This window comes from Hylobates moloch, unplaced genomic scaffold (genome assembly GCF_009828535.3).
Source record: "Hylobates moloch isolate HMO894 unplaced genomic scaffold, HMol_V3 SCAFFOLD_4, whole genome shotgun sequence".
Classification (NCBI taxonomy): domain Eukaryota; kingdom Metazoa; phylum Chordata; class Mammalia; order Primates; family Hylobatidae; genus Hylobates; species Hylobates moloch.
In genome coordinates, this window is record NW_026652279.1 from 35,232,965 (window position 1) to 35,260,400 (window position 27,436).

At 41.8% G+C, this 27,436-nt stretch overlaps 1 protein-coding gene and 1 pseudogene across 5 annotated transcripts in view; one reads left to right on the forward strand and one right to left on the reverse strand.

Annotated features, from left to right (window-relative positions):
* PLXNA1 (plexin A1) overlaps positions 1-27,436 on the reverse strand; it is a 352,177-nt gene that overhangs the window by 270,463 nt on the left and 54,278 nt on the right. Inside the window, exon 1 of one of the 5 annotated variants that reach the window (XM_058437374.1) lies at positions 5,433-5,510. The exons of the other annotated variants lie outside the window; for them this stretch is intronic. The gene's annotated coding sequence lies outside the window, so the exon portion shown is untranslated. Of the gene's footprint in view, positions 1-5,432; positions 5,511-27,436 lie in introns of those variants that run through there. 5 annotated transcript variants of the gene reach the window in all.
* On the forward strand, positions 10,032-19,437 carry LOC116466494 (protein RCC2-like; annotated as a pseudogene).

A 27,436-nucleotide genomic window follows, 5' to 3' on the forward strand; every position in this document is an offset into this window, starting at 1 on the left:
GTGTGTGTGTGTATATATATATATATATATATATATATATATATAGAAACAAAGTAGAAATTACCAGGGGCTGGGGGGAGGAAAAATTGGGACATTTATTATTTAATTGGGGACAGTTATTATTTAATGGATAGAGTCTGGGATGATGAAAAAATCTGGAAATGCATAGTGATATAGCTGTAAAACATGGTGAGTGTACTTAATGCCAGTTAATGTATACTTTAAAATGTTTAAGATGGTTAATTTTACATTATGTAAATTTTACAATTTAAAAACAAACTATGAGCTGTAGCTAAAGCATAGCTCAGAGGGAAATGTACATTTGTGGCAAGCAGCTCCCAAAGATCCCCTTCTGGTATTCACACCACTGTGTTATGCCCTCCCTTGCCTATGGGAGCAAGAGTGACTGTCAGACTTCTGAGAGCTAGAAGATAAAATGTTCATGTGTTTGAAGCCACTAACTGGTAATCTGTTACAGCAGTAATAGAAAACTTAACACAGAGTAGTTTCCAACTAGGGTGATTTTGCCCCCCGCCCCAGGGTGATTTTGCTGCCCACGGGAGATTTGGAAACATCTGGAGATTGTTTTGGTTGGCACACCTAGAAAAGTGTTATTGGCATCTAGTGAGTAGAGGCCAGGGATTCTGCTAAACTTTCTATAATGCAAAGGACAGTCACCACCCTCCAGCCACACAACAAAGAAGCATCCAACCCAAAATGTCACCAGAACTGAGGCTGAGAAACTCTGTACTATGGCTGTGCAAGTTGTGCAAGATGACATTACAGGAGAAAAACTGGGTGAAGGAAACATGGGAATTACACACTTTTGTAAATATATAAGTATAATCACAAGGAGAATAGAACAATACACAGCTTCTAAACCACTAGAAGCAGGAAAAAAAATAAATACATAAAGTACTTTGGGAATTCTGGGAAAATATATAAGCTAAGGAAAAGGAATCAATAGGGAGGGGAAAATGAAAAACACAAGCAAAAGGAATGACAATTGGTATATAAAAGTCCAAAAAACCTCTCAAAATCCAGTGAGGATCACAAGTATGAAAGGAAAATAGTGAGTGAAGAGACAGGCACTAATGTGAAAGCGTGAAACTGGGGGAGGAGGGGTCAGGTTATTTGGCGCCTTTTTTCTTCCATGAACTGAGAGGCAGTGGTATCTGCTGACACTGGGGGATGCGTTGAACAGGGAAAGGTGTGAAAAGTTTCTGTGGGAAAATTATATGAGGTATGAGTGAAGGTGGGACGGTGCTGTTGCTGAGCAGCGCTGAGGCTGGGCAGCTCTGTGTGGAGTACACCAGGTAGTCTACAAATTAGCACCAAAGCTTTCTCCAGCCACATTCCACAGTTTGGGGGCAGAAAGCAGCAGCAAGGCAGTGGGGGCAGGTATTATGTATAATGAGTGCTAGCAGGAGGAGAGTGAAATCCACAATGGCTGACAAAGGGGTCTGCCCTGGGTAGGAAGACAAAGGAAACAGGAAGGGGCTGCTGGGCTGAGAGAACAGGGAAGTTTTCAGAATGCATTGAAAGGAAAGAGAAAGTTCAATACGAAAGAGAGCAGGAAGAGCAAAACAGTGGAACTGTGGTCAGAGAGAACTTTTGTTGTTCAAGATCTTGATAGAAGCCTGGGTTTCTTATGGAGAATAAAGATGGGCACCACTGAGGAAAAGAAAACCATGAAGTGGTGGGGGGTGTGAAATAGATTCCTGCCCATCCTATTTGTGGCAAGCACATCCACTGACTATCACAGAAAGCTACCTGCAGGCAGCTGTCAAGAATTCTCCATGTACAAGACATAGTGTCTCCCAGGAGAGGTCAACAGAAAAATGAGTGCAGCGGGGATACAAAAAAAGGTTCAAACAGATTCTTCCCTATTCATATTAAGAGTGCCCTCTTACCCTCCCCCAAAACTATTCAATTGCTTATCTCTTTCTGATCCAAGTTCCTTAACAAGGACAATCTCATGAATTTAATCCCAGTGTGTACCAGACCCCCCTCCCACCACCTAATATGGCAGGTCTGCATTCCTGATCATGGCCCTAAGCTACACCTCTCACACAGCCCTCTGCCTTACAGATCACAGCTGCTGATCAAAAAGGCCTCTGAGGCTCCAAACCAAGTAGCCTCACTAACGGAAAAACATCTCAAAACCTAAAGTTGATGCTATGTAAATGGGATTGTTTTCTTAATTTCTTTTTCAGATAGGTCATTATTAGTACATAGAAATGCAATTGATATTTCTATGTTGATATTGTATCCTGCAACTTTACAGTTCTAACAGTTTTTTGGTGAAGTTTTTAGGAACTTCTATATATACGAGCACTTCATTTGCAAACAGAGACAATTTAACTTCTTCTTTTCTGATTTGGATGCTTTCTATTTCATTTTCTTGCCTGACTGCTCTGGCTAGGACTTTGAGTCCTGTGTTGAACAGAAGTGGCAAGAGTGGGCACCCTTGTTTCTGATCTTACAGAAAAAGCTTTCAGTCTTTCACTGTTCAGTATAACATTAGCTGTGGGCTTGTCATAGGTAGCCTTTGTATACTGAGGAACATTTTTTCTACATGAACGCTGACAATTTTTATCATGAAAGGATGTTGAATTTTGTCAAATGCTTTCTACAGCTATTGAGATGATCATATGACATTATGCTAGGTGAAATAAGCCAGTCACAGAAAGACAAATACTACATGATCTCACTTATATGTAGAACTTAGACAAACAAAGGGTGGTTGCCAGAGGCTATGGGGTACGGGAGAGGTAGGTCGAAGAGTACAAACTTTCACATATAAGATGAATTTAGTTCTGGATATCTAATGTACAGAATGGTGACTATAGTTAATAATCAGTGGGGAAATGACTCCCTATTCAATAAATGGTGCTGGACTAACTGACCAGCCATATTCAAAAGACACTGAACCCCCACCTTACACCATATACAAAAATCATCTGCCTGCCCAGCATCCATTCCCCCTTCTGGTAAGAGCCTGTTGATTATGTGTGTTTTGGGGGTGGAGGGAGGAATGACTGTTCCCTCCCACAATGTGTGCATTCTTGATTCCTGGTAAGACAGTCAAAGTGCTCCACCCTCCACTGCCAAGGGTGTGACTTGCTCAGGAATTTGAAGCAATCAACTGTGAAATGGCAGACTGGAAATGTTGGAGCTGATTCATTCTAGAGTGGTGCCTGCAGGGAGGACCTGCCTATTGATGCCCCCACCCTGGACCCTGAGTTTAGCTCTCCTCTGAGGCCTGCTTCTTCAACTTTGCCTTTGCTTCTGTGAGCTTCCCTGTATCCTTGTAGTAAATTCACATTATTTTGCTTGAGTTAGGCAGAGTAGGCTTTCATTGAAGAAATTTAATGAAAGGCAGCATCGGATTGGAATCAGAAACGGCTGGCCTCCCTTTCTCTAGAGCATATGACATTGGCCTGGGCCTTACTCAACCGTCAGTGAAATGTAATGTCAGACAGCTCGCAGTCAGAGGCCAGAACAGGCACTAAAACCAATAGGGAAGTGGGCAACATCCAAAGACTAGGAGAGACAGAAGGGCCTGGCACTGTAGAAATGCAAGAGTAAGAACAGAGCACAACAAACAGGCAGCCCCTTCATTATTCAATTACTCACTCTGTAAATCGAGAATTAACGTTCACGGGTTCTGGTGAGTGACATAATTACAATTTAAAAAGGGCAATTAATCATCAGCTTGTTGTTCACTGCCTTGCTGGGAGCAGTTTGCTTCATGAACACCAGTAAAGCCACAAAAGTATTAAATACACGAATGACTACCATCACCAAATTCCAGTCTTCTTTTCCCTCTCCCCACCCGCCAACTCCTCTGACTGGGCTCAGCCACAGATCTTACATCTGTTTCTCATTTCTCCTGTGACACTCCCAGACCCTCCTCTAATCTCCACCCTCCAAGAAGAGGCTTTTCCCCTTCACTGCTGGCAAAGACAAGGGCTTCCTAATACAGTTTGCTGCAAGAAAAGAAAAAGACTTCGGACCTCTGGATCTCAGCTCCAAGAGGCTAAAAAAGAGAGTGGGAAAACGAAGTTGAGAGAGACAAGGATAAAGAAGGAGGGAAGAGCAAGAATGAAAGGCAGATGGATGAAATGGGCTGGGTACTGGGAGAATGCAGGCCTCTCAGCATGGGCACAGGACACTGGCATCTGGCTCTGAAAGCAGGGCTGCCAGCAGCATCTTCTCCAGATCAGCATCTTTCTACAGACTGAAGGCAGCCCTTGCTCCAGACCTGACCCCTCGGCTGATGCCCAGCTGCTCAATTGGACTCCAAAACCACACACAAGGCAGGAGGCTAGCAGATGCATCTCTGTCGTCTAACAAGCAGATTGCAACTAAGTGTTCTCCTAGAGGATGCACTTCCAGGAGAAAATCCCTTAAAGAAAAAACTTCAGGGATCTAGTTCTACTTCATGAAACCGGGCAAGAATGAATATTGTCAATTCAATGCTACCATTGCCTCAGGCCAAATCAGAGTGTTACTGCTTCTAACTCTTGTGATAGAAACGGCCCTGCTGGTCTGAGACCTCTGTGCATGTATGTCTGTCTTGGTCTCTTCCACTGTCTTGACTGTAAAGATCCTGGGGTAGACACTGTTCATTGGCCCCCTAGCAGCCACTCCCCTCTAAAGCTGCTACCTTCCTTCATGCCAGTGGAGCCCTAGTTTTGTAGGCATTTACTTCATGCCTCTGATCTCAGGAAAGGCAGGCTCTTCTGGCAGCCTCAGGGGAAGTTGTGACCAATCTAGTGCAACCATGGTAATCCTACTGTCCTTTACAGTGGCAGGTCTCAGATGGTCACAGGTCTCAGCTCCAGCCAACGAGACATGTGCAAAAGTGGCTGGAGAAGTGTCTTTCCTGCTTCAGGTGCTGATGTGAGGACTGGATGCCTTGTGACCATGAGCGAAAAGGCCACAGAACTGTGAGGAAGCCACCATCTGCTCAGACACAGGTGGACTAGCACACTGTATCAGCATTCGTCTGCCTGCAGTCTTCTTGTACAGGAAGGTAATATACATGGTTGGGCTGTTAAGCCTCTGATAGTTGGGTGTTCTGTCCCTTGAGCCAAAAGCAGTCCACACACAGCAGCATTACCCTGAAGCACAGCCTCTTCACACCCCTTGCTAATTAATCCAAAGGCCTGAAACAGCACCACAGAGGTAGGATAACCAAGGGTCTTAGCAAGCGGGCCATCAAGGCCACTGCAAGTCTAGACAGGCAAGCCAGAATCAAGAAGATGACCCTCCAAAGCAAGGGAGAATCAGGCGAAGATAAGGGGCCATCTGTGTAATAAAAGGGGGAAAGATTAAACAGGGAAGAGAAAGTACAGAAAATACTTTTTTGTATATGTGTCAACTACCTCTGGACGAACACAGAAGAAATCAATAACAAGTCTTACCCAAGGCAGGGAGCCAGGCAGCTGGAAGATTGGAGTGATGGAGCCTTTTTATTGGATACCTTTGAACTTCTGAATCATGTCAATGTATTATCTATTCAAAAATAAAACCACAAATGAAGGAAATTAATAGAAAAAAATAAAAACAAAAGGTGGGAGAAACCCTCCCTTAGGTGTTTCCCTAACTTTCATTATCCAAGTGTTGAAAACACTTTAAGACAAACCATTCTTAAATTCTGGATGGCTAGACCCAAGCTTATGTGCCTGATAGGAGCTCTCCATTAAAAGGGATGATTAGTGTGAGAAACACAGAAGCATCACACTGAGACTTTGTTTTTTAAATACAGAGAAGGTAAATCACTATACGATTTGCTTACTACAGTATTAGTGATATAAGCTCATTGGCAGGATCTGGAACACACTTAACTGACCAAAAGGAATATTCTCTCACACTTTTCATTGATTAAGTCTCTACAGCTGGCTCTGATGCACTCACAAGACCAGTATATAGTAGATACTGAGCTGGATGCTAAAGAGAAGTAAAGATAAATAGGGTATGACTTTTTCTTGCCCTAAGTAGTTTATAACCTTAATAGGGCAGATAAGACATACAACAGAGGTGCTTTATATCCGTATTTACCTATTATGAAATTAACTATATATGCTTGGCAAAAACTAAATATTTTTGCTTTCAACAAGCATGCCAGGACAACTTAATGGGGAAAGACTAGCCTTTTCAACAAATAGTGCTGGGACAACTGGATATCCAGAGTTCTGTTTGTGAATAATGGAGTTAAACCTCTGTCTTACACCTTACATAAAAATTAACTCCAAAGACAGCACAGACCTAAATATAAGAGCTAAAACTATAAAATTCTTTTTCTTTTCTTTTTTTTTTTTTTTTTTTTTGAGATGGAGTCTCGCTCTGTCGCCAGGCTGGAGTGCAGTGGAGCGATCTCGGCTTACCGCAACCTCCACCTCCCAAGTTCAAGCGATTCTCCTGCCTCAGCCTCCTGAGTAGCTGGGACTACAGGCATGCGCCACCATGCCCAGCTAATTTTTGTATTTTTAGTAGAGACAGGGTTTCACTATGTTGGCCAGGCTGGTCTCGAACTCCTGACCTCGTGATCCGCCTGCCTTGGCCTCCCAAAGTGCTTGGATTACAGGTGTGAGGCACTGCACTCAGCCTAAAACTCTAAAATTCTTAGAAGAATCACAGGTGTAAGTCTTCAGGACTTTGGGTTAGGCAAAATCTTACTAGAGGTGACAATAAAAGTACCAGCAATAAAGAAAAATTATCAGGCACAGTGGTTCATGCCTATAATCCCAACACTTATTTAAATAAACAAATAATAAAAAGTAGGTAAACTGGACTTCATCAAAATTTAAAACTTTTGGCCTGGTATAGTGGCTCACATCTGTAATCCTTTGGGAGGCATCGCTTGAGCCCAGAAGTTCAAGACAAGCCTGGGCAACATAGTGAGACCCTCTCTCTACCAAAAAAAAAAAAAATTTTTTTTTAATGAGCCAGGCATGGTGGCACATGGCTGTAGTTCCAGCTACTCAGGAGGCTGAGGTGGGAGGATTGGTTGAGCCCAGGAGTTCAAGGCTGCATGCAGTGAGCTATGATCACATCACTGCACTCCACCTGGGCAACAGGGCAAGACCCTGTCTTCAAAAAACACTGAAAACATTTGTGTTTCAAAGGACACTATCAAGTAAGTGAAAAGAAACCCAGGAAATGTGAGAACATTTTTGTAAATCATGTATCTCAAAGGATTACTATCCAGAATATATCAAAAAAAACCTCCTTCAGCTGAACAGCAAAAAGACAAATAATCCAATTAAATTTAAATGGACAAAGGATCTGAATAGACATTTCTCCAGAAAAGATATATAAATGGCCAATAAGCACATGAAAAGATATTCAACATCATTAGCCGTTAAGAAAATGCAAATCGTAACCACAGTGAGATACCACATCACACCCACCAGGATGCCTATACTCAAAAAGACAAGTGTTGGTGAAGATGTGGAGAAACTGGAACTCTCACACATTGCTAGTACGAATGTAAAATGGTGCAGGCAGCCACTTTGGAAAACAGTCCAAACATTCCTCAGAAAGTTAAACATAGAGTTACTATTTGATCCAACCATTCCATTACAAAGTATATAACCAACAGAAATAAAAACATGTCCACAGAAAAACTTGTAGACAAATGTTTACAGCAGCACAATTCATAGTAGCTAAAAAAGTGGAAACAGCTCAAATATCCATCAACTGGTTAACAGATATATAAAATGTGGCCATAAACAGATATGGCCATACAATGGAATATTGGCAGTAGAAGGAAATGAAGTACTAATACATGCTACAGCATAGATGAATCTTGAACACATTATGCTAAATGAGAAGCTAGTCACAAAGACCACATATTCTATGATTCCATTTATATGGCATGTTCAGAAGACACAAAAATTCATAGAGACAAAGTTGATTAAATGTTGCCTGGGACTAAGGGTTGTGGGAAATAGGGAGTGACTGCTACTGGGTAGAGAGTTTCTTTCAGGAGTGACAAAAATGTTCTAAAATTGACTGTGGTGATGGTTGTACAACTCTATGAATATACTAAAAATAATTGAGTTAGATACTTTGAATGGGAGACATATGGTAAGTGAATTATATCTTAATAAAGCTGTTAAAATAAAACCAGTTTTCTTTAAGCTTTGAAATGGAGAACAATTGCCATTCCTCTCAATGAGCAAATGCCTTGGAAAGGAGCTCAACGTGCCTGCCACAGGGCTGCCACCTATGGCCATGCAGGCTGAGCCCCAGAGTGGGAAGTATGCAGTGTGGCAGTGCTTATCCAAGCAGAAGAGGTGCCTCCTGCAGTCTGCCTCATTTCTGTGTGTCTCCTAGAGGGTATCTTGTTACACTTAACAAGCTCATCCAGTGTTGAAGATTAGCATTTTTCCTGTAACATGGCCCCAAAACACAAGCGACTATTTCATGTGGTTCTGATTTGGTGCTGAAATAACTATTGATTTGGTAACTAATGACCTGGGGCTGATCTGATGCTGAAATAGTGATTTGCCTAATGTAGAAGAAAAAAAACTGAGCGTACTGAACTGCAAACCCAAACCTAACCAGTCTTCCTTCCTAAAATGTATGCCTGGGTAGTTTTGACCATGTATGATTTCTTCCTTACAAGCTGATTTGAAGTCTGAATACCTTGGAAAAGACAAATCCATTAAATAAAAACATAGAAAACCAGGTAAAATAAGTATCATAAAGAAATGTTATGGGTTTCAAGGGAGGGGAGAAGAAATGACAGCTGACTGGCAGAGTAGCATGGGACGAGAATGGCTGGTGTGGCAGGTGAAGTCTGAGCTAGACATAGACGGTGGAAGAGACTGAGACAGGTGGGCTGGCTCAAAGGCATAGAGAGGCAGGGAGGCAATGATGAAGAGGAGGACCCTCAAACTAGAGGCCAGGCCTTCACCCACAGCTCTGGCACTTTCTAGCAGTGTGGCCTGGGGCAAGTCACTTTGTCTCTTTGTGTCCCAGTTTCCTATAAAGTGGGAATAACACCATATGTAATTGAATCTAAGACACCATCGATTATAACATGAACCATTATTCCATTACCACTAAGAAAAAAAATGATGTTAGTTATGTCACTGGTTATAAAATGTATCCCTAATTCAAAGATGTTATAAGAAAAAAATTCACCTCAGAATTGAATATGGTAACAACTACTCAGAGTTGATATGAGAATTAAGTGATTATATGTAAAGTAAATATGATTGCTGTTGTTGCTATCAATATTTGACAAATATTTGTTAAGCAACTACTAAGTGCCCTCAAGATCCTATGCATAAGATAAATATGGTCCCAATCCTTAGGAATTCAGAATCAATCCAAACAGGACAAAAAACAGGGAAGTCAGAAGAGGGATGTGTGCAGGACTGGTCACAGGTGGTGGTCTCTAGCTTGACTGGAATATAACTGAAGCCTCACTTTACTGAGCTGAGAGAATGTAAGGCAGATTAGGATCTAAAGTAAAGAGAGCATCAGACATAATCGGAACTATTCTTGAAAAACCCTGTCTCCCCTGTGAAGTACGTATATACAACTTCATATCCAATTCTGTATGATACTACAAAGGCAGTGACGTAGAGTACCCAGGATAGCATCCATATGCAAAATATAATTTAGGAGCCATGTTATACCAAAAACAATGTTCACACTAAAACGTACTGTAGCAAGATGTTCAAACTATTAATGGAGAAATTATTAAAGAAGACCCAAGACAACCAGAGGCACAGCCAATTCATGTTTCCCACTCCACATTCACCCCGAGGCAACACCTACTAAAGGAATGGTAGCTGAGCTGATCATCACATTCTTCCACTTCAGATCCCAGCTCACCTTCCACACCGGTCTCCATGATGCTGGGCCTGGCTGGCACCCAGTAAATCCCACTCCCGCTTGGCCATGTGGCTCCATGAGAGTCTCTCCAATAGGGGGCGCTAGGGAAATCTGCACCTGCACCCTGTCTGCTTCCTCTCCATTCTTGTTCTGAGGAACATGACCCCAGCATGGTTCCTTTACCGGATCAGTTCTGCCCCAGAGCAGCCGCTGATTTCAGCCTGCAGTTTTTCCAAAACCCGCAGAAGCAACTTCATCATACCCCACCCTTGAAGATAAAAGCCCCAGCCAAGAGGTGCCCCTCCCTCCATGAAGCTCTGAGTTACATGAGGACTTTCCTTAACCTCTAGAGTTTTAGTAAATGCAACATCTTTCCTTTGATTCTTCAGCCCTACAGCTGGTGGTAGCTGCTTCTCGCAGTTGCTACCTCCATAATACTTTAATGTTCCCTTTTTACCCTTTCAATAACCTAGTTAATAACCTTGTACCTAGTTACTGACTTTTGAAATCAAATTCTCTGCCCCAATAATTGCTGTAGTTTCTCCTGGCTAGGCCTTAACTGATACAGCAACATATTACTCTTCACTTTCTATTTTAAATTCTCTCTTGGGACATGAAGAAGCAATTCATAAGAGAGGGAAAAATCAGGCCCATAAATATATGAAAAATATTCAATCTCCACTTGAAACCAAAGAAACAAAAATTAATACCACTGACACACATTTCTGCCTGTCAGATTAACAAGATGGAAAAGGATGCTAGGACTCAGTGCTGGCCACAGGCACTCTCAGACACTGCTGGTAGGAACGTAAACTGGAATTACTGTCTTATGGAGGAAAATCTGATGATAATGTGAACCAAATCTTTAAAATTTAGGTAAAAAAAATAAGACACTGCAAGAGTAGATTCACTTCTTCCTATTGCCTCTGCAAATACAGCTAAAAACCCTGGACATCACATACACAAAGCAGATATAAAAAGGTTCTGAAAAGTAGATACAAGAAGGCAGTGTGGCTAGGGCCCTCAGGACCCAGAACGATAGGACAGTGGATTCCCTGAGTTTTCTTCTTGCCTCATTATCTCAGACTGGGTGCTGGAGTGGATGCCAATGGGAATAAACCAGGAAAGCCCCCCAGAAAAGCCAGCTCTTTCTAGCCAAAGGACCAGGAAAGAAGCAGCTTAGCAAGACAGTCAACTTTTACACAGTAAACTTTTAGATAACAACTACACTGCTCCAGCCTAACACCACGGAAATAGCTGCATTGCCACCCTCACCAGCAAAGGCCAACTGGAGACCCTGGACTTCCACCCTCACAAAACAAGATGCCTCAACCCATCTTCCCTGCCAAGGTGTCAGAGAAGAGCAAGGGTGGTGGATCTCTGACTACCACCCAAGCGTGGTGAGGCCTTCCCTGTTGGTGGAGATCACTTGGGGAGCAGTAAGCAGGTGCCCTTCCCCATCCCAGCCAGGGCGGTATCAGAGAGAGGCCTAGTGGGGAGAACGAAGTCGTGGTTCCAGGAATTTACAAGTAATAAAATGACACGGAACTACACATATACAATGTACCAATGCCAATTTTATGGTTTTGATATTGTATGATATTTACACAAGATATAACTTCTGAGGGAAATATGATGAAAGATATATGGGCCCTCTCTCTACTATCCGTACAAGTTCCTGTAAATTTGTAATTTACAAAAAAAAGTCTTAAGAAAGCCTTTGCAAAGGGGCATAAGAGAACTTTTTGGGAAGCTGAACAGGCTCTGTATCTTGACTGAGGTGGTTATTATATGGTTGTTACATGTTACACTCAGCAAAGTCACCAACCTGAGCACTTAACGTGTGAATTTTATTGTGTATATATTAAACCTCAATAAGTTATATTTTAAAATATGCTATTAAAATATCTGAATCATATCAGTACTAATAAACAGGAAATAAAACTCTTAAATAGAATGCCAACTAGTAAATATAGAAGACATTACAGAAATATAAAATCATCATTTTATAACCACTAGCATAGTGATTCAGACAAGAATCATCAAAGAAAAGAAAAATGGTGGGACAGGCAGCTCCAAGCTCTCATCCTCCCACAGAAATATAGAAAAACATACAGACGCCGGGCACAGTGGCTCACACCTATAATCCCAGCACTTTGGGAGGCCAAGGCAGGAGGATTGCCTGAGCTCAGGTGTTCACAACCAGCCTGGGCAACACAGTGAAACCCCATCTCTACTAAAATACAAAAAATTAGCTGGGCATGACAGTGTGTGCCTTTAATCCCAGCTACTTGGAAGGCTGAGGCAGGAGAATTGCTTGAACCTGGGAGGCAGAGGTTGCAGTGAGCCAAGATCATGCCACTGCACTTCACCTGGGCGACTCTGAGACTGTCTCAAAAAAAAAAAAAAAAAAAAAGCAGAAACTGTCAGAACCAACTTTCTCAAAGCTCTGAAAAATAGTCCAAAGTTTAAAACAAGCAAGGGAATGCTGAATAAAGAAAAAGGCCACTTGAAAACAGCAGGAAAACTTTCTGGTGTTTTTACTTGCCTTTGCTCTATCCCTGTCATGGCTCAGTTGTAGCCACATTCCCAATGTGAGACTCTGGTCCTTGGTTCCACAGGGAGCAGGGCAGGTATTATTCGTAAATTATTGTGTGCATCTGTTCTAACCTGTCTGACGGCTGCCTGAAGGACTGATGCAAAGCACTTCTCCCTTTCACCTAACTCAGAACTAAGGCTGGAAAAGGGCAGGTGTTACTTGAAAATACTGCAGGGAGAAAACACCTGCAAGACATTACACAAGAAGACTGTCCCCAAGACATATAAACATCAGATTCTCCAAGGTCAAAATGTTAAAGGCAGTTAGAGAGAAAGGGCAGGTCACCTACAAAGGGAACCCCATCAGGCTAGCAGCAGATCTTTCTACAGAAACCTTGCAAGCCAGAAGAGATTGGGGCCCTATATTCAGCATTCTTTAAGAAAAAAAAAAAAAAGTCTAACCAAGAATTTCATATCCAGCCAAACTAAGCTTCATAAATAAAGGAGAAATAAGATCCTTTTCCGACAAGCAAATGCTGAGGGAATTCATTACCACCAGAACGGCCTTACCAGAGGTCCTGAAAGGAGCACCAAATACTGAAAGGAAAGACTGTTACTGGCCACTACAAAAACACACCAAAGTACATAGACCAGTGACACTATGAAGCAACCACACAAACAAATCTGAATAAACAGCTAATAACATGATGACAAGTTCAAATTCACACATATCAATACTAACCTTGAACATAATTGGGCTAAATACCCCATTAAAAGGTACAGAGTGGCAAGCTGGATAAAGAAGTCCCAATGAAAATGCTGTCTTCAAGAGACCCATCTCACATGCAATGACATTCACAGGCTCAAAATAAAGGAATACAGAAAAATCTACCAAGCAAATGGAAAACAAAAAATAGCAGGAGTTGTAATCCTAATCTAAGAGAAAACAGACTTTAAACCAACAAAGATAAAAAAGATAAAGGGCATTACACAATGGTAAAGAGTTCAATTTAACAAGAAGACCTAACTATCCTAAATGTATATATACCCAACACAGGAGCACCCAGGTTCATAAGGGAAGTTCTTAAAGACCTATGATCATGCCTGTAATTCCAGCACTTTGGGAGGCTGAGGCAGGCAGATCACGAGGTCAGGAGACCAAGACCATCCTGGCTAACACGGTGAAACCCCATTTCTACTAAAAATACAAAAAATTAGCCAGGCGTGGTTGCAGGCACCTGTAGTCCCAGCTACTCGGGAGGCTGAGGCAGGAGAATGGCATGAACCCAGGAGGCGGAGCTTGCAGTGAGCCGAGATTGCGCCACTACACTCCAGCCTGGGTGACAGAGCAAGACTCTATCTCAAAAAACCAAAAAACAAAAAACCTATGAAGAGACTAACGTTCCTACATAACAGTAGGGGTAGATTTCAACACCCCACGGACAGTATTAGAGAGACCACTGAGGCAGACAATTAACAAAGATACTCAAGACCTGGACTCAACACTTGACCAAATGGACCTAATATACATCTACAGAACTCTCCACCCAAAAACAGCTTCATATTGCCACATGGCACATACAGAATGACTTTTGGGTAAGTAATGAAATTAAGGAAGAAAACAAGAAATTATTTGAAACTAATGAGAACAAAGACACAACATACCAGAATCTCTCAGGACATAGCTAAGGCAGTGTTAAGAGGGCAGTTTATAGCACTAGATACCCACATCAAAAACTTAGAAAGATCCCCAATTAACAACCTAAATCACAATCTAGAAGAAGCAAGAGCAAAACAGCCCCAAAGCTGGAAGACAAAAATTAACCTAAATCAGAGCTGAATTGAAAGAAATTGAGACATTAAAAACCATACGAAATATCAACAAACCCAGGAGTTGGTTATTTGAAAAAATAAGTAAGACAGACCACTAGCTAGACTAATAAAGAAAATAAGAGAGGAGAACCCCCCTTTAGGGGGCCACACGCGGTGGCTCATGCCTGTAAGCCCAGTACTTTGGGAGGCCAAGGTGGGCGGATCAAGATCACGAGGTCAGGAGATCAAGACCATCCTGGCCAATATGGTGAAACCCCGTCTCTACTAAAATACAAAAAATTAGCCAGGCATGGTGGTGCGTGCCTGTAGTCCCAGCTACTCAGGAGGCTGAGGCAGGGGAATCGCTTGAACCTGGGAGGCAGAGGTTGCAGTGAGCCGAGATCACGCCACTGCACTCCAATCTGGTGACAGCAAGACTCCATCTCAAAAAAAAAAAAAAAAAGAAAAGAAAAAAAGAAATAACAAAGGGTACATTACCACTGACCCCACAGAAATAGAGAAAACTGTCAGAGACTACTACAAACAACTCTATGCAAAGAAACTAGAAAATCTAGAAGAAGTGGATAAATTCCTGGACACATAAAACCTCCCAGGACTAAACCAGAAAGAAACTGAATCCCTGAACAGACCAATAACAAGTTCCAAAATTGAATTAGTAATAAAAACCCTACCAACTAAAAAAAGCTCAAGACCAAATGGATTCACAGCTGAATTCTTCCAGATTTATAAAGAATAGTTGGTACCATTCCTACTGAAACTATTTCAAAAAATTGAGGAGGAGGGACTTTTCCACAACTCATTCAATGAGGCCAGCATCATCTTGATACCAAAAACCTGGCAGAGATACAACAAAAAGAGAAAGCTTCAGCACAATATCCTTGATAAACACAGATGCAAAAATCCTAAACAAAATACTAGCAAACCAAATCCAGTAGCACATAAAAAAGCTAATCCATCATAATCAAGTAGGCTTTATCCCTGGGATGCAAGGTTGGTTCAACATATGCATATCAATAAATGTGATTCGACCCATTCACTGAACTAAAAACAAAACCACATGACCATCTCAATAGATGCAGAAAAGGTTTCCTATAAAATTCAACATCACTTCATGTCAAAAACCCTCAATAAGTTAGGCATTGAAGGAGCATACTTGAAAATAAGAGCTATCTATGACAAATCCACATCCAACATCATATTGTATGGGCAAAGGCTGGAAGCATTGCCCTTGAAAACTGGCAGAAGACAAGAATGTCCTTTCTGACCACTTCTATTCAACATATTATTGGAAATCCTGGCCAGAGCAATCAGGCAAAAGAAAGAATAAACAGCATCCAAACAGGAAAAGAGGAAGTCAAATTATTCCTATTTGCAGACGACATGATTCTATATCTAGTCTCTGCCCAAAGCTCCCTGATCTGATAAACAACTTCAGCAAAGTTTCAGGATACAAAAGCAACATATAAAAATCAGTAGCATTAATATACACCAACAACATCCATGCCAAGAGCCAAATCAAGAGCACAATCCCATTCACAATAGCCATAAAAAGAATAAAATACCTTGGAATACACGTAACCAAGGAGGTAAAAAATATCTACAATGAGAATTACAAAACAAAACAAAACATGGCTCAAAGAAATCAGAGATGACACAAACAAATGGAAAAACATTCTATGCTCACGGATAAAAAAAACTAGTATCATTAAAATGGCCATACTGCCCAAAGCAATTTACAGATTCAATGCTATTCCTATCAAATTACCAGTGATATTCTTCACAGAATTAGGAAAAACTATTTTAAAATTCATATTGAATTCATATTCAAAAAAGAGCCCGGGCCAGGTGTGGTGGCTGATGCCTGTAATCTCAGCACTTTGGGAGGCCAAGATGGGCAGATCACTGGAGGTCAGGAGTTCAAGACTAGCCTGGCCAACATGGCAAAACCCCATCTCTACTAAAAGTACAAAAAAAATTAGCTAGGAGTGGTGGCACAGGTCTGTAATCCCAGCTACTTGGGAGACTGAGGCAGGAGAATCGTTTGAACTGGGAGGCAGAGATTGCAGTGAGCCCAGATCGCACCATTGCACTCCAGCGTGGGCAACAGAGTGAGACTCCGTCTCAAAAAAAGGAAAGCAAAAAAGAGCCCAAATAGCCAAGGCAATCCTAAGCAAAAAGAACAAAGCGGGAGACATCATGTTACCCAACTTCAAACTATACTACAGGGCTACAGTAAACAAAACGGCAGAGTATTGGTATAAAAACAGACACACAGACCAATGGAACAGAATAGAGAACCCAGAGGTAATGCCACATACCTAAGAATCACCTAATCTTTGACAAAACCAGCAATGAGGAAAAGACTCCCTACTCAATAAATGGTGCTGTGATAACTGGCTAGCTATATGCAGAAGAATGATACTGAACCCCTACCTTACAATACATACAAAATCAACTCAAGATGGATTAAATATTTAAATGTAAAACCTAGAACTATAAAACACTGGAAGATACCATTCTGAACATAAGACCTGGCAAATATTTCACAACAAAGACACCAAAAGCAATTGCAACAAAAACAAAAATTGGCAAATGGGATCTAATTAAACTAAAGAACTTCTGCAGAGCAAATGAAACTATCAACAGAGTAAACATGCAACCTACAAAATGGGAGAAAATATTTGCAAACTATACATCTGACAGAGATCTAACACCTAGAATCTATAAGAAATTTAAGCAAATTAATAAGCAAAAAAAAAACCCATTAAGAAGTGGGCAAAGGACATACATGCAGCCAATGAGCATATGAAAAATGGTCAACATCACTAAGCATTAGAGAAATGCAAATCAAAATCAAAATGAGATACCATCTTACACCAGTCAGAATATTATTAAAAAGTCAAAAAATAATAGATGTTGGCGAGGTTGTGGAGAAAAGGGAATGCTTATAGACACTGCTGTGGGAATGTAAATTACTTCAGCCTCTGTGGAAAACAATGTGGCGAGATTCCCCAAAGAACTTAAAATTGAACTATCATTCAATCCAGCAATCTCATTATTGGGTATATACCCAAAGGAATATAAATTCTTCTGCCATAAAGACACACGCACACATATTGTATCAGTCCGTTCTTGCACTGCTGTAAAGAAATACCTGAGACTGGGTAGTTTATAAAGAAAAATGGTTTAACTGGCTCACAGTTCTGCTGCACAGGATGAAAAGGTACACAAGAAGAACAAGTTCTTCCTGTGCATGGCTGTACAGGAAGCATAGTGGCTTCTGCTTCTGCAGAGACCTCAGGAAGTTTCCAATCACGATGTAAGGCAAAGAGGGAACAGCTGTCTTACAGGGCAGAAGCAGGAGAAAGAGAGAGAGAGGTTAGGGGAGGTGCTACACACTTTTAAATAAACAGATCTCACAAGAACTCACTCACTATCACACAAACAGCACTAAGGGGATGGTGCTAAACCATGCATGAGAAATCTACCCCCACGATCCAATCACTGCCCACTAGGCCCCACCTCCAACACTGGGGATTACAATTTGACATGAGATTTGGGTGGGGACACAGACCCAAACCATATCACATATGTTCACTGCAGCACTACTCACAATAGGAAAGATATGGCATCAACCTAAATACTCATCAATGGTACACTGGATAAACAAAATGTGGTGCATGTACACCATGGAATACTATGCAGACATAAAAAAGAATGAGATCGTGTCCTTTGTGGCAACATAGATGGAGCTGGAGGCCATTATCCTAAGCAAACTAACACAGGAACAGTAAACCAAAGGCTGCATGTTCTCACAAGTGGGAGCTAAACAATGAAAACACTTGGATACTAGGAGGGGAACAACAGACACTGGGGCCTACTTGAGGATGGAAGGTAGGAAGACGGAGAGAATCAGAAAAAATATCCTTTGGGTATTAGGCTAATTATCTGGATGATGAAATTATTAGTACACCAAACCCCTGTGACATGCAGTTTACCTATATAATAAACCTTTGCAAGCACCCCTGAACCTAAATGTTGAAAATAAATAAATAGAAATAAAAAATAGAAAATGCTTTGGGTAAGCTAACAACACACAGGTGCCTGGTGGGAAAATCATGGTCTGGACAGAAAAGAGAGCACCTAACAAGCATGGGAGGAAAAGTCAGGAAAGATTCTTTGGAAATCTAGGAATGAGAAAGGGCAGCTGGGACATGGTGACACCAAGAGAGTAGAAGCCCCCAGACTCATCAAGGGTCTCGGCCACGAAGTGATCATGTCTGCGGCATGTGGGCAGAACTACACCTTGGCCTTGATGGAAACGGGCTCCGTGTTTGCGTTTGGGGAGAACAAGATGGGGCAGATGGACCTTGGCAACCTGATAGACACTATCCCTAGCCCCGCATAGATAATGTACAATGGCCAGCCAATTACTAAAATGGCCTGTGGGGCTGAATTCAGCATAATGGACTGCAAAGGAAAACTCTATTCCTTTGGGTGCCATGAATATGGTCAGCTGGGACACAACTCGAATGGGAAGTTCATCGCCCGGGCACAGCGGATAGAGTACAACTACAGACTAGTTCCCCAGTGAGTGGCCATCTTCATCGAGGCAGATCCTGCCTGTACCAAATGTAGCTGTGTGAGACGTAGCCTGTGGCGCTAACCACACACTGGTCCTGGACCCCCAGAAGTGAGTCTTCTGGGGCTTTGGTGGCTATGGCCGGCTGGGCCACACAGAGCAGAAGGATGAGATGGTCCCCCACCTGGTGAAGCTGTTTGACTTCCCTGGGCATGGGGCATCCCAGATCTATGCCAGTTACACCTGCTCCTTTGTCATCAGTGAAGTGGGTGGTCTGTTTTTCTGGGGGGCTACCAACACCTCCTGTGAATCTACCACATACCCGACAGCAGTGCAGGACCTCTGTGGCTGGAGAATCCGGAGCCTGGCTTGTGGGAAGAGGACCATCACTGTGGCCACCAACGAGAGAGCACCATCAGGTGGGGCCCATCACCGACCTTCGGGGAACTGGGCTATGGGACCACAAGCCCAAGTTTTCCACTGCAGCCCAGGAGGTGAAGACTCTGAATGGCATTTTCTCAGAGAAGGTCACCATGGGCTACTCACGCACTTTGGTGATAGCAAAAGACAAAAGTGAGACCATGAAAGAGAAGATCAAGAAACTGCCAGAATACAACTGCTGAACCCTTTGATGCTCCCAGAGACTTCTTCAACTCTACACCTCTTGTGGCAGCTGTCATTTCCATGTGCACTGGGATGTGAAGTCAAACGAGGTATTTAAAAAAGCAAAAGCTGACCGAAGGTGCATTTTTGTTTAGACTCCATAAGATTCCATTTTACAAGTGATCCAATATTTACCTTTTTTTCTGTACGCTTTCCAAAGTATGTTTTTTTCACCTTAATGTCGAATTAAAATACTTGCTGATAGTTGACTTACCATTCCTACAAGAGGCAGAAACTTTCAGCAATCTAGGTTTTTTTTTTAAGTTTTTTCTTTCTTCCTCTCCTGAATACACTCCCCAAAAGACCCCTTTCCAGTTATAATTAGCATTGTGATCCAAGCAGATGCTACACAGAAGAGGAATCGCCATTTAATCAGAAAAAATGTCCCTTACAGGAACCAGCAGCAGCCAGGCAAAGTCATCGGCCTGCCTCCATCCAAAATCATGCTCGCGTGCTTCGGAAGCATCCAGGTCCCCCTTTCCTGCTTTGTCTTGCAGATTGGCCTAAGCTGGTGTTGGTTCTATTTCTCCCCTTGGCTGCCTATAATCTGCTGTGTCCCCCTGGAGGGGGATTGGGAGTCTGTATTTAGCCATTTATATCTACTTGAGCTGTTAAAGAAGTCCAAATGAAAATCAGGTGATGGTGGAACCCTGGGGACTTGGGGGTGGGGCAGAGGTGGTTCCCTGTGGAGCCAGGGCTGAGCCTTGTCACATGCACTCACCAATTAGAGACTGATCAGCCAGCAGTCAAGTGCATTCTCCAGTCCTTGCAGGAAGGATCAGCCCTTTCTGTACCAGCCTTGATCGCCTTGTGCTTTGGTCTCCTTTTCTCCCCTACCTGGATCCTGCCTCGCACGGGCCGTCCTGTTACTGAGACTCAGGGTACTGTTCTGCTGACCCAGCTCTCTTCAGTCACGTTTGCTTGGCTCTGGTACCAAATATTTGAGGTTACCAAAGAATGTCCTTCCTTGCGTGTCAGCACGGATGCTATGACTGCCACCAGCGTCCCCGTCAAGTGCCTGTGCCCGAGCTCGCTGTGCTGAGTGAGTTATGAGGTACCTTTCCTGGAACCCTCCTCTTGCCTGGACCCAAGAGAGGCGACAGCTCTGGCTGGGGCTCTTGGTTTCCAGAGGGTCTGGACTGGTTTGGGTACTTTAAAATAGATATTTAATTCAGTGGTGCTTATGGGGGAGATGAGAATAGAACTTAAATGTGAGAACTGGGTGGATGGGAAAGTTAAATATTGGTCTCTTCAAGTTTTTTTGTTGTTGTTGTTTTTTGCATTTGCTATTGTTACCACATGTCACTGTCTCCATATTAAAATGCCAAAAATGATCTAGTTGTTGTTGCTTTTTTCCCTATTTTCCACCCCAGTCACTCCTTACTGTGACTCCTGCCCTTGGAGGGCATGTAGCAATGTCTGTCCCGCCAGTCCCAAGGCCCTATGGGAGGAGACTGGCCTGCACCTCTCTAAGACTTAGTCTTAGAGATGCCACGTGCATCTCTTGTTCTGTGTTCAATCAGTAGTCCAGGGGAGAAGCTTCTGCCACTTCAGAGCTTTGCTAAACTAATCTAATTTGTCCATATCACCCCAAAACCACCATCTCTAACTCAAGCTTCCATGCGACAGCCTGATCCGTTTCCCTGGACAGGTCTCTTTCCCGGAACGCAGCCCAGGCACCTGTGCTCCTGGAATCCTTGAGGTCTCTCCTTTGAGTCGTGGTCACCGAGAGGGTTGAGGACGCAGCACCTGAGGTCCCAGCCTTTGCAGGAGACGCCCTGGGCGGAGCTGGACTTAGATCTTCCAGCGGCCTCACGTAAACCTGGCAGCCAGCCTCTTCTAGAACCCTAGCCAGGGACTGGAGCAGGAAAGGGGCCTTTGAAGTGACGACTGCCTTGTCCCGCACCTCCCTTTGGCTTAGATTGAAAAATGAACTTCCTAATGGGTTAAATCCTTTAAAACAAGGAATTGGGGGGAAGGGCGTCGTGTATTCCTAGAGAAAGGTACACAGTTGCCCAGCTGGGAACGTGCTTGGTGCTGACCCCGCGGGTATCTGACTGGTCTTCCAGCTCAGGAAAAAGAATTTGAAAGAGGATTAGCATGAAGGGGAATCAAAGAGAAGGTTGTGATTTGGTTGAAGGTGCCTGGTTTAGTGCTATAATTGTATTATTTTATACATATATATATGTATGTATATATATGTGTGTGTATTTCTTGGAGTAAACATTTTAAATAAACAACATAATTGTCTAAAAAACAAAAAAATTATAAATCTATATTACTGGGACACAAGGTATAAAAATATAACTTGTGACGATAACATAAATAGGGGAGCAGAGCTATATAGGAGCAGAGTTAGTTGTTTTTAGCTTTATTCACTGTGGTAAAATATACATAAAATATTCCATTTTTAACCATTGTAAAGCACACAATTTCAGCATTATGTACATCCAAAATGCTGAGTAACTACCACCACTATCTATTTCCAAAACTTTTGCATCATCCCACACAAAAGCTCTTTACTGGTTAAACCATAATTCCTCATCCTCCTCTCCCATAGACTCTGGTAACTTCTATTCTACTTTCTGTCTCCATGAATTGGCAGAGATTTTAAGTTAAACTGATATTAATTCCACTGGATTGTTGGAAATTTTGGATGTTAACTGTAATCCCCATTGTAAACACAAAGAAAGTATCTGAAGAATATACGCTAAAGAAATGAGGCTGAGTGCGGTAGTTCATGCTTGTAAGCCCAGCACTTTGGGAGGCCAAGGCAAGAGGATCACTCGCGGCCAGGAGTTCAAGACTAGCCTGGACAACATAACAAGACCCCATCTTTAAAAAAATACAAATAAATAAACAAACAAAAACAATAGTTGGGCATGGTGGCAAACACCTGTAGGCCTAGGTACTTAGGAGGCTGAGGCAGGCTTGTGTGAGCCCAGAAGTTTGAGATTACAGTGAGCTATGATCACGCCACTGTACTGCAGCCTGGACAACAGAGCACAACCTTGTTGAAAGAGGAGGGAGAGGGAGAAGAGGGGAAAAAAATGGGAGAAGAGGGAAAGGGAGGGGAGGGGAAGGAAAGGAAGGAGAGGGAAAAAGGAAAGGAAAAGGGAAAAGAAAAAGGAGAAAGAGGAAAGGGGAAAGGAAGAAGGAGAAAGGAAAGGAAAGGAAGAAAGCCGAAGGGAATCAAATCAGTTAACTACATTAGAAAAATCAACTACATACAAAAGAGGGCAGAAATGGAAGGACTGAGGGACAATAAAAGCTGTACAAATAGCAAAAATGGCAAAAGTCCTTCGTTCTCAATAATTACTTTAAATGTAAATGTATTAAACACTCCAATCAAAAGGCAGAGATTGGCAGAATGGATACATAAGCTGTCTACAAGAAAATTACGTTAGATCTGAAGGCACATAGGTTGGAACTGAAAGTATGCAAAATAACTAAAAGAGCTGGGTGGCTACAATAATATGCGAAATAAAGTAGACTTTAAGTAGAAAATAGTCACAAGAAACAAAAAAGGATACACATTAATAAAAGGGTCAATTCATCAAGAAGTTATATCAAGTATAAATATACATGCACTGAAAAACAGAGCTCCAAAGTATAGGAAGCAAACATTCATAAAATAAAAGGGACAAATAGTTCTAAGATAACAGTTCAAGATTTCAATACCCTATTCTCAATAATAAACAGAACAATTTGACAGCAGATTAATAAGAAAACAGAGGACTTGAACAATACTATAAACTAATGAGACTTAATAGACATATGTAGAACACTCCACATAGACCATATATTGGGCACAAAACAAGCTTCAACAAATTTAGAAGATGGACATCATAAGAAGTATCTTCTCCAGCCACAATGGAATGAAGATAGAAATCAATGAGAAAGAAAACTGAAAAATTCACAAATATTGTGGAAATTACATACTTAACAACCAATTTATCAAAGAAGAAAACAGATAAGGAAATTAGGATATAACTTGAAATGGATGAAAACAAAAACACAACATACCAAAACTTATGAGATAGAGCGAAAGCAGTGCTCAAGGGGAAATTTATAGCATACATCTTTACATTACAAGAAAGATCTCAAACTAATAACCTAGGTTTATACCTTAAAGAACTAGAAAAAGAGTAAACTAAACCCAAACTGGCAAAAGGAAGGAAATAATAAAGATTATTAGAGTGGAGATAAATGAAGCAGAGAATAGAAAAACAAAAGATAATCAATGAAGTCAAAATTGGTTCTTTTAAAAGATCAACAAAATTGACAAGCCTTTAGCAAGACTGACAAAGAAAAAAGATAGCAAATACAAATACCTAAAATAAGAAATAAAAATAGGGACATTACTAATGACTCTACAGAATTAAAAAGGACATAAGGAGAATTATAAACAAATATATGCCAACAAATTGGATAACCTGGATGAAAAGGACTAATTCTTAGAAACACACAAATTACCTAAACTGACTCAAGAATAAATAGAACATTTCAAAAGACTTTAACAAGAATAATCAAAGTCAGCAATCAAAAACCTCCCAACAAGGAAAAGTCCAGAACCAGATGGCTTCAGTGGTGAATTCTACCAAACATTTAAAGAAGAATTGACAGGACTGGGTGCGGTGGCTCACACTTGTAATCCCAGCACTTTAGGAGGCCAAGGCAGGAGGATCACTTGAGCCAACAGTTTGAGACCAGACTGGTCAACATAGCAAGACCCTGTCCCTATTAAAAAATAAAAAAATTAGCCAGGCATGGTGGTGCATGCCTATAGTCCCAGACACTTGAGAAACTGAGGAAGGAGGACTGCTTGAGCCCAGCCATTGGAGGCTGGAGTGAGCTATGATGTGCAGAATGTGAGCTTAATTGGAAATAGATAACTACATTCTTTACAGATGTAATTAGTTAAAATGAAGTTATACTGTATTATGGTGGGCCCTAAATGTCATATAATTGGTGTCCTTTGAAGAAGAGGAAAATTTGGACACAGAGACAGACACAAAGGGAAGAATGCCATGTGAAGATGGAGACGGAGACAAAGATGTGGAGAAGCTGGACCTCTCATCTCCAAGATGTGGAGAAACTGGTAAGAATGTAAAATGGTGCAGCTGCTACAGAAAACAGTAAGGCAGTTCCTAAAAATATTAAAAACAAAATTAATCCATGATCCAACAATTTTACTTATGGGGCTGTGTGTGTATATATATTGGCAAGGCACAGTGGCTCATGCCTATAATCCTAATGCTTTGGGAGGCCAAGGCAGGAGGATTGCTTGCCAGGAGGTCGAGACCAGCCTGGGCAACACAGCAAGATCCTCTCTCTACAAATTTGTTTCTTATTAGGTGGGCATGGTGCTGCACATCTGTAGTCCCAGCTACTCAGGAGGCTGAGGCAGGAGGATCACTTGAGCACAGGAGTTTGAGGTTACAGTGAGCTATGATTGTGCCACTGCACTCCAGCCTGGGTGACAGGGCAAGACCTGCCTCCAAATGAGAAAAAAAAAAAGAACTGAAAGCAGGGTCTTGAAGAGATATTTACACTCTCTTGTTCACAGCAGCATTACTCACAATAGCCAAAAGGTGGAAACAACTCAAGTGTCCATCAACAGATGAATAAATGTGGTCTATCCATACAATGGACTATTGTTTAGCTTTAAAAAGGAAAGAAATTCCGACACATGCTATAACACGGATAAACCTTGAAGGCATTATGTTAAGTGAAATAAGCCAGTCACGAAAGGACAAATACTGTTATGATTCCACTTATACAAGGTCCCTAGAGTAGTGAAATTCATAGAGACAGAGTAGAATGGAGTAGTTGACAGGACCGAAGATATGGGAAAGGGGGAATTTTTGTTTGATGGGTACAGTTTGAGTTTGCAATGATGAAAAAGTTTTGGAAAAGGAGAGTGGTGATGGTTGCACAACATTGTGACTATAATTAAAGCCAATGAATTGTATACTTAAAAATGACTTAAATGGCAAATTTTATTTTATATATATTTTACCACAATAGAAGAACTGAAAAAACAAATCAAGAATCATCAATGGGCAGAAAATTATTGGATGAAAGGCTGGAAACAGGATATCCCACATACTTGCAAAGCATCACCCCATAGATTACTTACTAATTTCAAAAAGGAACAGGTACCTGATATAATTTGGGTATTTGTCCCCACCCAAATCTCATGTTGAAATGTAATCCCCAGTGTTGGACGTGGGGCCTGATGGGAGATGTTTGGGTTATGGGGCAGATCCTTCACGGCATGGTGCTGTCCTCACTATAGTGAGCAAGTTTTCACCAGATCTAGTTGTTTAAGTGTGTGGCACCTCCCCAGCCCTTGGCTCCTGTTCTCACCATGTGAGATGCCTGCTCCCCCTTTGCCTTCCCACCATGAGTAAAAGCTCCCTGAGGCCTCTCCAAAAGCGAGCAGATGCTAGTGCCATGCTTCCTATACAGCCTTCAGAACCCTGAGCCAATTAAACCTCTTCTTTATAAATTACCCAGCCTCAGGTATTTCTTCACAGTAATGCAAGAACAGACTAACAGTACCTTTACCATAGCAAAATGTGGTATAAACCACCTTAACCAAGTAATCAAATTTAATGGTGCCAAGAGCGAGAGGAGCTGCCATCATGTATCTCCTGATGTAATACAGTGAGGAGAACACAAAAGCACCCAGTAGCGCCTATTTGACCAAAACATTTAACCTGAACCTCATCATGAGGAAAAAATCAGAGAAATCCAAGTGGTTTTTTAGAGACAGTCTAGCTGAGATCTTCAACATCTATGTCATAAAAGACTAAATAAGGCCTGGGAAAACTCTTCTACTAGATTAAAGCACACAAGAGACACAGCAACTATAAGAAATGCATGTCCTTGACTGAATCTTGGAATTTCGAAAGACCGCTACAAAAGACTTGATTGGGACGAGGTAAACTGAATGTGGCCTATATATGAGGTAGAAAGTACAATCATCTTATTGTGGTGAGAAAGGAGAATGTTCTTGTTCTTAAGGAGATGAGATGCATATTCAAGTATTTATGGATGAAATTACAATATCTCCAAGTAACTCTTACATGACTCAATAACAATACAGGTAGAGTGAGGCCTGGAGAACACTCTGGCTTTGGAAGGCAGAAAAGCATCTGAGTGAATCATTTTAGAAGGGTAGTAGGGCTAACCACTGGATTACAAGAACACCACAAATGAACAGGCAATGAGAGATGAGAGCTGCTGGTAGAAGGTGGCAGGGCTGCATGAGGCCACAGGGCTGGACTGACGAGAACAGGCAGAGCTGACCACGCTGGTGAGCTGACAGCAAGAGGTAGCGGAGAGTGAGAAAGCACACAGGGCCCACAGATGCCATCCAAAGCAGAGCACAAAAAGTGAAGACTTATTCCAGGAAGGGTACTGACCGTTTATTCTTTATTGAACATCCGTCAAAAGGAAAGGAGCTTCTATTACAACATAAGTGACGCAGGGTAGACAGAAAGGGTGGCTTTCTAAAAGAACACATTCTGGAGGTAATGAGAGAGGAGGACACAGGGCGGTCTCAGACCCATCCCTCCTACAAGTGACCTGGCAAAGGAAAGTCTTACTGGCTCCATTCGTCCTCCTCCTACAGTTCAAAGACTGCAAACATCTCCTTGCTCACCTACAAACTTGAGAGTGGCTTGAGAATTAAAGCCAATTGCTAAAAATAGGACAGCAAAGAACTGGCTTAATAGACACAAAACCCATTATCTTAAGTTAAAAGAACAAAAGTCAACTGCTTAGTGCGATCCCACATGCATCCCATGAAATCACTTTTACCAAAACATCCATTTTCCCAACTCTTCTTCACAAGAAGAAAGCAATCATCCTCTACTGTGTCTACCTTCAGATTGAATGAATGGCCAAAAAGACACAGTGTAACATGCTTTGATTTGCTGTGAGAAATGA